A 12,212-nucleotide genomic window follows, 5' to 3' on the forward strand; every position below is an offset into this window, starting at 1 on the left:
TCCAGCACCTATGCTTGCACCTGTACAGAGGTCTGGAGAGTAAAGGGGACCCTGTGGCTCCCATTGCTCCCCAGCACTATGAATGGATTTGGGGAGTGAAGATGGAGAAGTTCCTCCTGCCACCTCCCTTCAGCTCCTGTTGTTCTGTGCAGGAAAAGGAGACAACTTCCTAGCCCATGCTCAACAACAGCCATAGAGAGAGAGAGCTCGTGAAAATATAGGTACAGATATAGATTTTCCCTTTTTTCAGTGTCTTTATGCATTTGCCAGCACTCTGTGCATAGTAAATTTTACATTATTATTGATGGTTGGTTGCACTTCCTGTTTCATGCACCTTCATGCACTGCTCTGGAGTAAGCTTATGTACATGATGTTCCTCAGGTCCTGCAAGAGAGTGTTTACCAATAACACAACAGAATTTCTGCTGCTGTTGCTCAACATGGGATTAGGAGAGTGTCTCCTTTACATATAGACACCCTATACACATTGTGGCAAATTGCTGGCACTATTATGATGGGTCTCACACTTTCTCTTCTTGGGGGGGGGGGGGTTCAGGGCACCATTTCTTGCCCCTGAATTGGAATATTAACTGCCCCACTAGTGTCCTAGAAGAAGGGAGTGGAGAGGGAGAGACCTGGGCCCGCCCTCTATTCCAGGTCTCAGCCCAGGAGCTCTGAGGTTAGTGGTAAACCACTTGAACTGAGGGTTCCTTCCCCTGGGCTACTTCCCTCTCCTGCCCTTTAGCTTATGGGGGTTTCCTGCCATCCCTCTGTACAAGCCAGGTGTCCCTTTACCTAAGGCCTCAGACTTCTTAGTCCACTGCAGCACTTCTCCAAACTGTCCTCTCCTCCAACTCCTCCAAACTGTTCTCTGCTCCAACACCAATCCTCTCTGCTCCAACTCCTCCAAACTGTTCTCTGCTCCCACACCAATCCTTTCTGCTCCAAACTGTTCTCTGTTCCAACACTAATCCTCTCTGCTCCAACTCCTCCAAACTGTTCTCTACTCCCACACCAATCCTTTCTGTTCCAACTCCCACACTGTCTAATTGAAGCAGGGGGGTTTTATCATGTGACTGGCTGCAGGTGCTCTAATTGGCTTCAGGTGCTCTAGTTAATCTATAGCAAACTTTCTTCCCCTTACAGGGAATAAGGCTGTCTTCTAACCCTCTCCTACTGCCCTCTGGCCATGCTGCATCACAACATATATATAGTATCTTCTTTCAGTTATGGGTGTTACTTGTGACAACAGTAGCTAAACCTTATGAGACAGAAATGTGGTTTTCGGGTTGATGGTGTTCTTCTCAATCTGTAAACTCCGGACAGGGATTATGTTCTTTGTCTGACACATTGACCTAATGTAAAGCATTGTGAACACCTTCTGGCACTACATAAATGATAAACAACAGTACTCTGTCTGTGAAATGTGCATCTTGGTATCACAAAGCCAAGCTCACAGATTTACTGCTAAACAAGCTCACAATAAATATTCTGTTTATAGGTGGAAACAGATTTTCAATTGTGTGATGGAGAGGGAGAATGAGAATGAAATATGCAAGCTAAAAAGCAACGGCATGATTTGCATATTTCTTTAAAGTTTTCTTTAAAAGCGTCTGCAAAACGCAACCATCTGTTTTTCAAGAATGTCCTGTGGGAGTAGTGGGGACAACTCATTCTTCTCCTTTTTACATTGTGAATCAATAAGTCTCCTCTTTAACACTGTGAAATATTTTCACCCTTCAGCAGGGAAATGTGTGTGTTTGTAAACCATTAGAGACATCTGCATATTAACCTGTACTCCTCTATTCAAATAAAGCAGTTAGTGTGTGCCAATTTACCTTGATAAAAATGCTTGTCAGAACAATATGCTTTATTCCAAGCACTTGCTAATAAATACTGGGGAGTGGGGGAATGGAGAAGGGAGGAAAATGTGTGACTGAAGTTCAAACACAAGCTGTAAATGCAGTTCAGGAAAATGACAAACTGGTAAAGCTGGAGACTAGATGTTTTTAATCTATCTGTAAGCCAGACCCAGAACAATGAGCTGATTCACATCTGTCCAGGCCTACAGGAACTGCCATTACACAGGCTAGTTCATCCTTCACTCCGCTTCTTTTAGGAGCTGAGTGGAAGGGATGTTAATTTTGCATTTCACTGATCTCTTAGATGTGTGTTGGAACTGGAACTTTCATTCTGCAGAAAAAAATTGCAAAAAACCTTAGTGGACAGTGTGAGATCCCAGGGATCTGAGGAGCCTGCCAGGTGGACAGCTGGGGAGCCAATCAGCCAGGGGATCCTTTATTTCACTTAAGGTTTTGTGTGAGTAGCCCCTTCCTGGGGTAGCCATGATCCCCTAGGATGCTTAGAGCCTCGTATTCCTCCCTCCTCATTAGCTCAGTGTCCTACCTTAAGAACAATGGGCCGTGGGTTCTTGGTGCTCAGTGACTGCACCTAGCACATACATCGATAACAACTCCTATGAGTTACAGGACATTACAGATCAGAATGACAGGAGACAGGAGACTAACAGATTTTACAGCTAAAGAAATATTTATTCCAGGAAAAGAAAGGGGTAAAATAAAGGGGGAAGAGCAGGATCTAGGGACAAAAGGAAACAGTAGCAGAGTTAGCAATAAGAAACGAGTGACTATCCAGTCACATAGCTATAACCAAACACTCCCTCCCTTAAATACTCAAAAGCAAACAACGAGGTAATAATAACAAGAATGGCCCTCCATAGGCATTAGCTGGTGGGTAGAGTTCCAGGTTGATGAGAGGGAAGCCAATAACTCTCCATATAGGCTGAGCGGGTCCCAGGGTGTCTCAAGTCTGAACTGAACCCTCAATCTCAGTGCAGGAGAAGCCTCCTGGACTTAGCTTACAGGCAGCCCTTTCTGGTCAAGAAAAACAAAATGGAATGTCTGGTTCTCTGTGGCAGACAGCAACTCAGCAGCTGTGTCCTCACCTGCTGCAGTAACCCAACTCCTTGCAGCCAACACTCTCTCTTCGAACACCTATCCCTTCTGCCGATCACTCAGGCCTATCGTTCATGGTCTGGCTTGGAAACTCCTTCTCTTCCTCCCAAATATAGGATCTGCCCAGGTGGTGTCTGCCACATGAACTTCAAGCATTCAAAAACCATGAGCCAGGCCCCAAAAAATCATGAGATTGGTCAACAATCATGATTTTATTAAAAAAATTAATATGTTTGGGGATTCCACCCCGCCCCAGTCTGGTTTCTAAGCCTTTAGAGTAAACTCACCTCACATTTTCAAGCTTTTCACTGTAATCATGAGGGCTAACAAATTGTTTTCTCACGCAATCCCTTAATTTCAAATATCGGAAGACTCATGGTAAAATATACAAGAGATGACAAAACTGAGACTCTCTGGGGCCTGCAGCTGGTTTCCCTATTTGTCAGATGAGCTCTTTTTTCAGCCCCCTCAGGCAGTTTTTGTGGATCAAGCAAAAACTAGGGAGGCAATTTCATGTTCAGTTCTCCCAGCCTCTGTGCTGCTGTCTGTGGGAACTGCTGGAAGCTGTTTTACTCAAACCCCCAAATGGCAAGGAGGTTACAGGCAGGTAATCTTTCCTGTATAGTGTTATTTTAGGAATATAATAAAGAGTTTCTTTAAATAACATTTTGGGACCGTTTTTGTATGGCGGTACTATCAAACCCAGGAATCTTGGTCACCAAGAGTCCAAATGTACATCGCTCAGAAGGAAAGAAATTATAACTAATGCACTTAAAACATCTCCAAGTCAGAGACCTAAAATATCTTCTCTATGCATAAAAATGTTACGGCTTTAAAGTTCAACATCTTGGGACATTCCATGTTGAGAAGTAAGAGCTACAAATCTCCTCCTCCCAAGGGCATGGACCTCCCATACCTAGTTCTGCGGGATTGTCAGATATTGGCCTTTAAACCTGTCACTGGTTCAGGACTGAAAACTGACCATACTGTACCTCTGGCTAGAGCAATTGTTGGCATGATTACTACCTTTGGGGTAAAAAGGAAAACATTTATCAAACAGGTTGATTTTTTAAAAACTGCCCAGAGTTTCTGAGTGTTAGGGTGAGTCATAGAATCATAGACTTGTAGAATTCACTCATAACACATGAACTTATAAAGTGGGCCTATGAAACTCCCCCCTCCCTGCCTGATCCATAACAGCCTGAGTTTGGTAGGCTTGAGAAAGGATTGCAAGGCATATCTTTTCTCCCTTGACTGTGAGGAGTCAGGTCTTGGCTCAGGGCTGCATAGCAGTGCTGTGGGATTTTTGTGAAGTTTTATGTGAGGAGGCTGATTAATTTGTTATATTAATGTTGTCATTGGGTTATTTAATTTGATACTGGGTAACTGATGAATAGAGTTTGTTGGAAATGTGATATCAAACAATTAATTACCCCCCAATGCAATGCAAACCTGAAAAAATTCCAAGAAAAGAGTCACAGAAAGCAACCCCCGCTCCCCCACTTCATCTAAATTTTTCATGGGAAAAAAATTTCCTGACCAGCTTCCAACAGATCTCTATTTATTGGTATGTTGTAAAAGATTTTCAGGGACACCCAGAATATTGGATGGGTGCTGTTTTATTGTAGTTTAGCACACACAAAAAAACCTACCAACAAAACCAATAATATAGCCACAAATGAAAGCACTTGAATAGATCATCTGATGGATGAATGAGTACAAAGGGAAGAAACAAACCAGCAAAGGAGCTGTACACACTCATTTTTTCTGCAATTGGCCCACTAACACAAGGGAGAAACAAGTTTAAGTACTCATTTAAAATTATTTCATGGAGCAGATAAAAGCCCATTGTAAGCCAAGAGGTACAGATACCCTTATGATAAGAAACAGGAGTTCATACAAATAAGGTGGAGCTGAGCAAGGTAAATCCTTGTAAATTAACATTAAGGATTGTAAAATGAATTTGCTACTTTCCCAGTAGGATAAAGAAAATAAATAACCTCCATTATATTATGAGTGAGTGGTTCAATATCTCAGCTCCTGTCAGAAATCTGTGAACTATAACAAGCGATGTTAGTGATAAATGGCTAGACATCTTACTTAGAAAGATGAAAGAAAATAACTACATCAAACCATGGAATAGGTTTCCAGCAGCATCTCTAGAAATGTTTGACTCTGGTAAATTTGTGGAAGAGATATAAAGATAGAATGGATGACTAGACCAATCTATGTTTTTATAAAGGTGTCCATTCTTGTAGATTTGAGTGCCTCCTGAAAGAATTGAAAACCAAATTCAGGAGTGGCCCAAGATCTAATTTTCCTCCCTTCGTTTCCCGAGGGCAATTGAGTGATATTTTTGCCTTTCCTTATCCTGTTTCTCCTTCTATTTTCTCTCCCTTCAGTTCTTTTTTCCCTTCTCTTCATCTTTCCCTCTTTTGATATTTGCAGGTGGGGCTGGAGGAAAGCTATGCCAAAGATGTGGGTTTTCACATCATGCTGAGAGCAGTGAGATTAGTGGTGTGTCTGATCTCCTTCGGTAATGAGTCTTGGTCTTACTTTTGAGAAAGCTGTGTTGCTTGCTTTCATGCGCTTCACCCCTGAGACTGACTACTTTAGATAGTTTTTGAAAAACATAGCTGTCAAGGGAGGTCATTACCACAGAGAGGGAAGTATCCTCTAAGAGAGAGGTGGGCAACTTTTTGGCCCAAGGGCCACATCTGGGTATGGAAATTGTAAGGCGGGCCATGAATGCTCACAAAATTGGGGGTTGGGGTGCAGGAGGAGGTGAGGGCTCCGGCTGGGGGTGCAGGCTCTGGGGTGGGGCTGAGAATGAGGGGTTGGGGGTGCAGGAGGGTGCTCCAGGCTGGAACTGACGGGTTCAGAGGATGGGAGGGGGATCAGGACTGAGGCAGGGGGTTGGGGCATGGGAGGGGATAAGGGGGTGCAGGCTCCAGGTGGCGCTTACTTCAAGTAGCTCTCAGAAGCAGGGGCATGTCCCCACTCCAGCTCATATGCGGAGGCGCGGCCAGGTGGCTCTGTATGCTGCCCTATCTGCAGGCGCCACCCCACAGCTCCCATTGGCCATGGTTCCTGGCCAATGGGAGCTGCAGGAGCAGTGCTTGGGGCAGGGACACTGTGCAGAGCCCCCTGGCTGCCCCTACGTGAGAGCTTGAGGACCGGATTACAATGTTTGGAGGGCTGGATGCGGCATCTGGGCCCACCCCTGCTCTAAGATATATAGGGCCAGTTTCATGGAGGGACTTGAAAACCAGGACAGCAACTTGGAACTTGACCCAGTAATATATGGGGAGCCAGCATCCAGGGGTGCTGGAACAATTTGTATAGTGGGGGTGATGAGAGCCATTGAACCAAATTGTAAACCCTGTATATGATGGAAACCACTTCAAGCTGCAGCACCCCCAGCACTCCTAGTTCCAGCACCTATGCCAGCCTGGCACCCTAGCGACTGGTGCCCATGAGGAGATGGAATGCTGCAAGTGCAGACTGATCTTTCATAGACAGCTAAGAAAGGAACCCAAAACTTAGTAATACGGCCAAAGGATGTCAACTCTACTCACACCACTCACTTCACCCTACTATCTACTCCAGCTCATTTCAGAGTTTTATAGGAAGTGTAATATCCTTTATCTGAAAATCCCTGTTATCCATAAAAGGATCGTGTTTCCTGAGGGCTACAGATAAGTGAGTTCAGATAATTGTGGCAGCATCCACTCATCCTCAAAGTCGTCCCAGCTAGCTGCTTCCAGCAGAAAGAGCAGCAGTATCTTCTTCGCTGCAGGGTTCCTTCCATTACAGAGAGCTGGCTGGCTTCCCCTAGGCCAGCTGGCTCAGCAGTGCATTGATCTTTATGCACTGAAGTCTGCCTGCAGTGCCCAAAGACCAGTGTACTAAAGGGCGGTTGAACTGACCAGCCTAGAGGAAGTTGTCTGGCTCCTCAGAACGAAGGAAACTTGAACAGCAGACTTTGAAGTCGGTGCTTAGGATTGGAAGAACATGAACACTCGTGGACTTCAGTGTCTGCTGAGCTGGCTGCCCTAATATGAATATTTGGGAGGTCCCACCAGCATTTGGGATAACTGATGTTGTCCTGTATTTGTTTATTGTGTCAAAGACATGACTTGTTATGTGGGGAAGAGGGGCCAGTACTCTGCAAGCCTGGTTGGTAGGCACTGCCTGTTTTTCTTTCTTAGTGAGTGAATTGCCTCTGTTCTGGTAGGGAAGGTTATAATCTGCCAGATCCAGATTTTAAAGTCCAGTTGTTTACCGCTTTATTATTAACCTCACCTTCCCCATGGTACCAGAGCTGCCACACCACAAGGTCTGAGCATGCTGACTGGTGCCTTGCTCATTCTGCATGGGCTCAGGCAGAGAAAGGAGAACCCAATCAAAGCAACACTTCCTTCTTCTGCTTGATCCCCAGCAAAATGGAAAGAAGAGATAAAGGTGCCCCTCTTTTGCTGGAGCCGAGCAGTCGATCAGTTCATAGACTCATAGACTTAAGGTCAGAAGGGACCATTAGGATTATCTAGTCTGATCTCCTACACAACACAGGCCACAGAATCTCACCCACCCACTCCTGTAACAAACCCCTAACCTATGTCTGAGTTATTGAAGTCCTCAAATCATGGTTTAAAGACCTAAAGGTGCAGAGAATCCTCCAGCAAGTGACCCGTGCCTATGCTGCAGAAGAAGGCGAAAAACCTCCAGGGCCTCTGCCAATCTGCCTTGGAGGAAAATTCCTTCCCGACCCCAAATATAGCAACCAGTTAAACCCTGAGCATGTGGGCAAGACTCACCAGCCAGCACCCAGGAAAGAATTCTCTGTAATAGCTCAGATCCCATCCCATCTAACATCCCATCACAGACCATTGGGCATATTTACCTGCTAATAATCAAAGATCAATTAATTGCCAAAATTAGGCTATCCCATCATACCATCCCCTCCATAAATTTATCAAGCTTAGTCTTGAAGCCAGATATTTCTTTTGCCCCCACTACTCCCCTTGGAAGGCTGTTCCAAAACTTCACTCCTCTAATGGCTAGAAACCTTTGTCTAATTTCAAGTCTAAACTTCCTAGTGTTCAGTTTATATCCATTTGTTCTTGTGTCCACACTGGTACTAAGCTTAAATAATTCCTCTCTCTCCCTGATATTTATCCCTTTGATATATTTATAAAGAGCAATCATATCTCCCCTCTGCCTTCGTTTGGTTAGACTAAACAAGCCAAGCTCTTTGAGTATCCTTTCATAAGACAGGTTTTCCATTCCACCTGGCACAAGGGAAAGGATATGGCTTGGCAGGAGCTTGAGATGGACTGAACAATAAATTTAGTTCATTTTTTGCCCCTCTATATGGGAGCAATGTTACTTGGGAATTGGCAACAGTCCCTGTAAATTGGTGGAATGATTCAGCATGGGGAGAGGAAGGTTTACAAAGAGTGAATCCAATAATTTCATGGCAACAGACTAATTCCCCAACTCGCAATTCAGCCCAGTCCCACAAGCCTCACTTTCTCAAAGCAGTATGTATATAGCCTTTCCCCTGAGTACCTATGCAAGGGAACAGGGGAAGCTGAGCACATTAACCCTTTGTTTACCAGGAGCCAGGGAATGCTCCTCCCATTTTCCCACTCTGCTTCCTCTGACCTTTACTCCACATTAGCGCATTTTGGAAGTGAAATGAAATGTGACATTCTACACTCCTAGTGACCTGGAGCAGAGCAACCCTTGCTCCATGCATGAGGGATGAAAGGACATGGAGAGGTGAATCTGGATTGAATGACGACATAAAAGTGAGCTGTGCTTCCTTTTGAGACTGAATTGGGATAGGTGAGTCCCACTATTATCCCACAGCTGCAAGTCAATTAGCGACCACCCAGACATCTGCAGCTGGTTCTTGCAGAGAGGCAGGTGCAGATGAATGCTTTGGGGCTAGGAGAGAATGCTTTCTGATAGAAACTGACACTCCTACAGAGCCTGGGGAAAACCTGGTATTATCACTGCATAGACAGTCAAAATGAAAAGTGAACTTTCCCTCCCCCTTCCACCCCCCCACCACACACATCCTCGTTTTTTTGTATCAGAAATATTTTAACTACACTTAAAAAGGGATTAGGAGCATTTCATTAGATTGGAGTCCTCGCTGTGATGTTGAATCCTCTTGCTGGCGTCATTCTGGTTGTCACGGTTACCAACGAACAAGCTGCTCAGTGCACCGCATCAGCTATAGGGGAGATTTTATGGAGAAATCAGACAAAAATAGAGAGCAGAAGCAGCTGACATCACCAGGGGAGTGAGAGAAAAAGCAATACTTAGCAAACAAAAGCATTAAGGGATTATGGTATTACATTCACACTCTTCAACACACGCTCTGAAGGGATGCTACCCCTGGATACTGAAGAAACAAAAAGCTTAGACAATTAACAAGAGAAGAGCCGCTACAGACACATACAGGAAGCATTTAGAAGACAAATAGTCTCTTTCTCTCAGTTAGGACAGTCCATTTTAAGGACAAAGAGGATGAGATAGGAGGAGAGGAACTGAGGGGGGAATGCAGCCATATATAAATATGTGGGTATGGGGTGTATATGTAAAGACCCTATATACAATATTTTGAAAATAATAATAATGAATCCCTCTCAAACAAGCTACAGAAGGAGCGAATTGACAATTACCAATGTCATTTCTCTTGCAACTCTTTTTCTTTTACAGGGAAAAATATTGAAATGCAACTTTTCATACAATGTTTCTAGCATTTTCTCTTATGTAATAATCCTCCTTCTCTGGAAGAGACAGGTCAGCAACAGCTGCAGGGTCCTGTACAATCAGTGCTCATCTCATAAAAATCGCTAGCTTTCCCTGGGATTTTCCAGCCACAACCTATTAAGCATTTGTCTCTGATGTGTCAGGCTGGGGCAAGAGGCTCCTCCAGAAAGCGCTCAGGCAGATTTGTGATTATTTATGCAGTGCTCCTGTGGATTTTCCAGGCTGAAGAAACTAGAACATTTTTTTTCATGATACTATCTTTTTATACAGAAATATACTTTTAGTGGGCTGCCAGTTACAGCTTAATACATTCATTGGCTTTTAGTCTAAACAACTAAATTTTTTAAATCAGCCTTAGTTTGAAATGGCAGTGGCTAAGCACAATGGTTGCTCCCTCCCGCCCTCCTCATTTCCTTCTGCTAATGAATTGCCTCTTGCCACCAAAGTAAGGCTGTCATCTATCTGGATTTAGATTTGGAGAGTCATGGCAGTTCAGTTTGGACTAAATTCTGCCCCCCCCCCCCGCCCCAAAGTCAATGAACTTGAATAGGATGGGAGGGCAGAAACAGTATGTGGTTTATTTGTGTTAAATTCCTAGCTATAATGTCTTGCAGAAGATCCAACCCAGGGCCGGATTAATGCACAGGCAAACTAGGCACATACCTAGGTCCCAAATTAGTGTGGGGCCCAACCTGATTGGCACAGCAACTCTGTGTGCCAGGTCACAATGTCACTCACTCAGATTTGGCCTGGCTACCTCCTCCATCATGACAGAGGGCAACTGGGCCAAACTCGATTGGAAAGTGCATCAGCCGGCACAGTTCCTCCTCACCACTGCTGTGGGACCAGCTCCTTTACCAGCACTTCGTGGCCCTGCAGGGGCCTGGCCAGCCTCGCTCCACTTCCATCAGCCCATGTCTGCTCTGCTCTCCCTTCAGGACTCACTTAGTGACAGCCTCAAGACCTGCTACAAGTATGTGGCACTGCAGTGAGTGCCTGCATGGAGAAATTGGCCAGAAAGAGGGATGGTGGAGAACCCAGCTAAGAACAGACATGAGAAGGCTACTAGTTCAGCAGGAACCAGTCACTGACTGAGCTGGATAGGAGAGGTTAACTAAGCAACATTCATGCAGCAGGAGCCAGATCTGCTTGGATGAGTAGATCATTAGTGCAATTACGCTGGCTGGGACAGGATCAATATAAATGCATCCATACCATGACAGCATCTAGTTACCTGGCCAGTACGGAAGCCAGAAGTTTATGCTTGTCTAGGGACAAGTGATGGCGTAATCTGGTGCTGGGTCCAGTTTGTATTAATCTTTTAGAACCACCACCAGACATTAGATTCTGATCTAAGGTCTCCCTTAATTTGTATACAATGCTCAAGTTCTGTCTTGAGTTACTCTTTTACTGTCCCACAGATTTCCTTGGGGTTCTGTGAGTTCCTCTGGGGTTCCTTAGGACAAAATATGGCCCACCTTTTTAAGCATCCACTCAATGTTGGTGCCTCCTTTTTGGGTGCGCAACCTGCTAGCCTTCAGGTCTGAATTTATAGAGCTGATGAACACCCAGATCTCCAGTTGGTGAGTCACTGGAAACTGCTGGTGCTCTGCACTTGTGAAGCTCAGGACCAACCTGTCTACAAATGGACACTCAAAAACTGTCTCTGATCTATATCTGCACTGATACACATCACAGGCAAACACACAGCTGGGTAAATAATCCGTGTTAGGTTTTAAAGTGTTTAGAGCTGAGCCAGAATTGAATTCTAAGGGGGGAGAGGAGGTAATCTCCAATTACATCAACTAAATAAATGTTTTTTCAGTTCTTCCTTCATGCATTCTGCACAGGCAGGGAAACTTTCACCAAACACAGACAGTATAAAATTGCTTAGTACTTCTAATCTTTTACTTATATTACTCCCCATTTTCTGTCCTCCTCAGCCTAAAGGGACTGATTCAGTTACTCTTCCTCAAGTTGAGTAGTGCTTTACTTAATGGAGTCAATGATACGACTTCAGAAGAAAGATACTACTCAGCCTAGATACCACCCAACTTGGAAAGAAGGAAGAGCTTGTGGTTAATGTTGTGAACTGGGCTTCTGGGGACCTGGATTCAATTCCAGCTCTCACACAGACATCTTGTGTGACCTGGGGCAAGTTACTGAAGAGCCTATCCCCCAAACAAGAATAGCTATACTTCCTACCTCAGGTGTTGTAAGGATAAAAATCAATTAATGATTGTGAAGTGCTCAGATACTACAGCAAGGAGGGTCATGTACATTTCACAGATAGTTCTCCTGAATAAGGATAATAGAACCTGGCCCTGTATCAGTTATTATACCTTATTTTCTGAAACAAACCCGGTAACTTCCCTTTGAGTAATGCTATATGTAATACATAAGCCTGCTTTTCTTCCCCCTTACAGATGATCCTGAAGAAGGCCTCCTACTG

This window comes from Gopherus evgoodei, chromosome 1 (assembly GCF_007399415.2).
Source record: "Gopherus evgoodei ecotype Sinaloan lineage chromosome 1, rGopEvg1_v1.p, whole genome shotgun sequence".
Taxonomy (NCBI): Eukaryota; Metazoa; Chordata; order Testudines; family Testudinidae; genus Gopherus; species Gopherus evgoodei.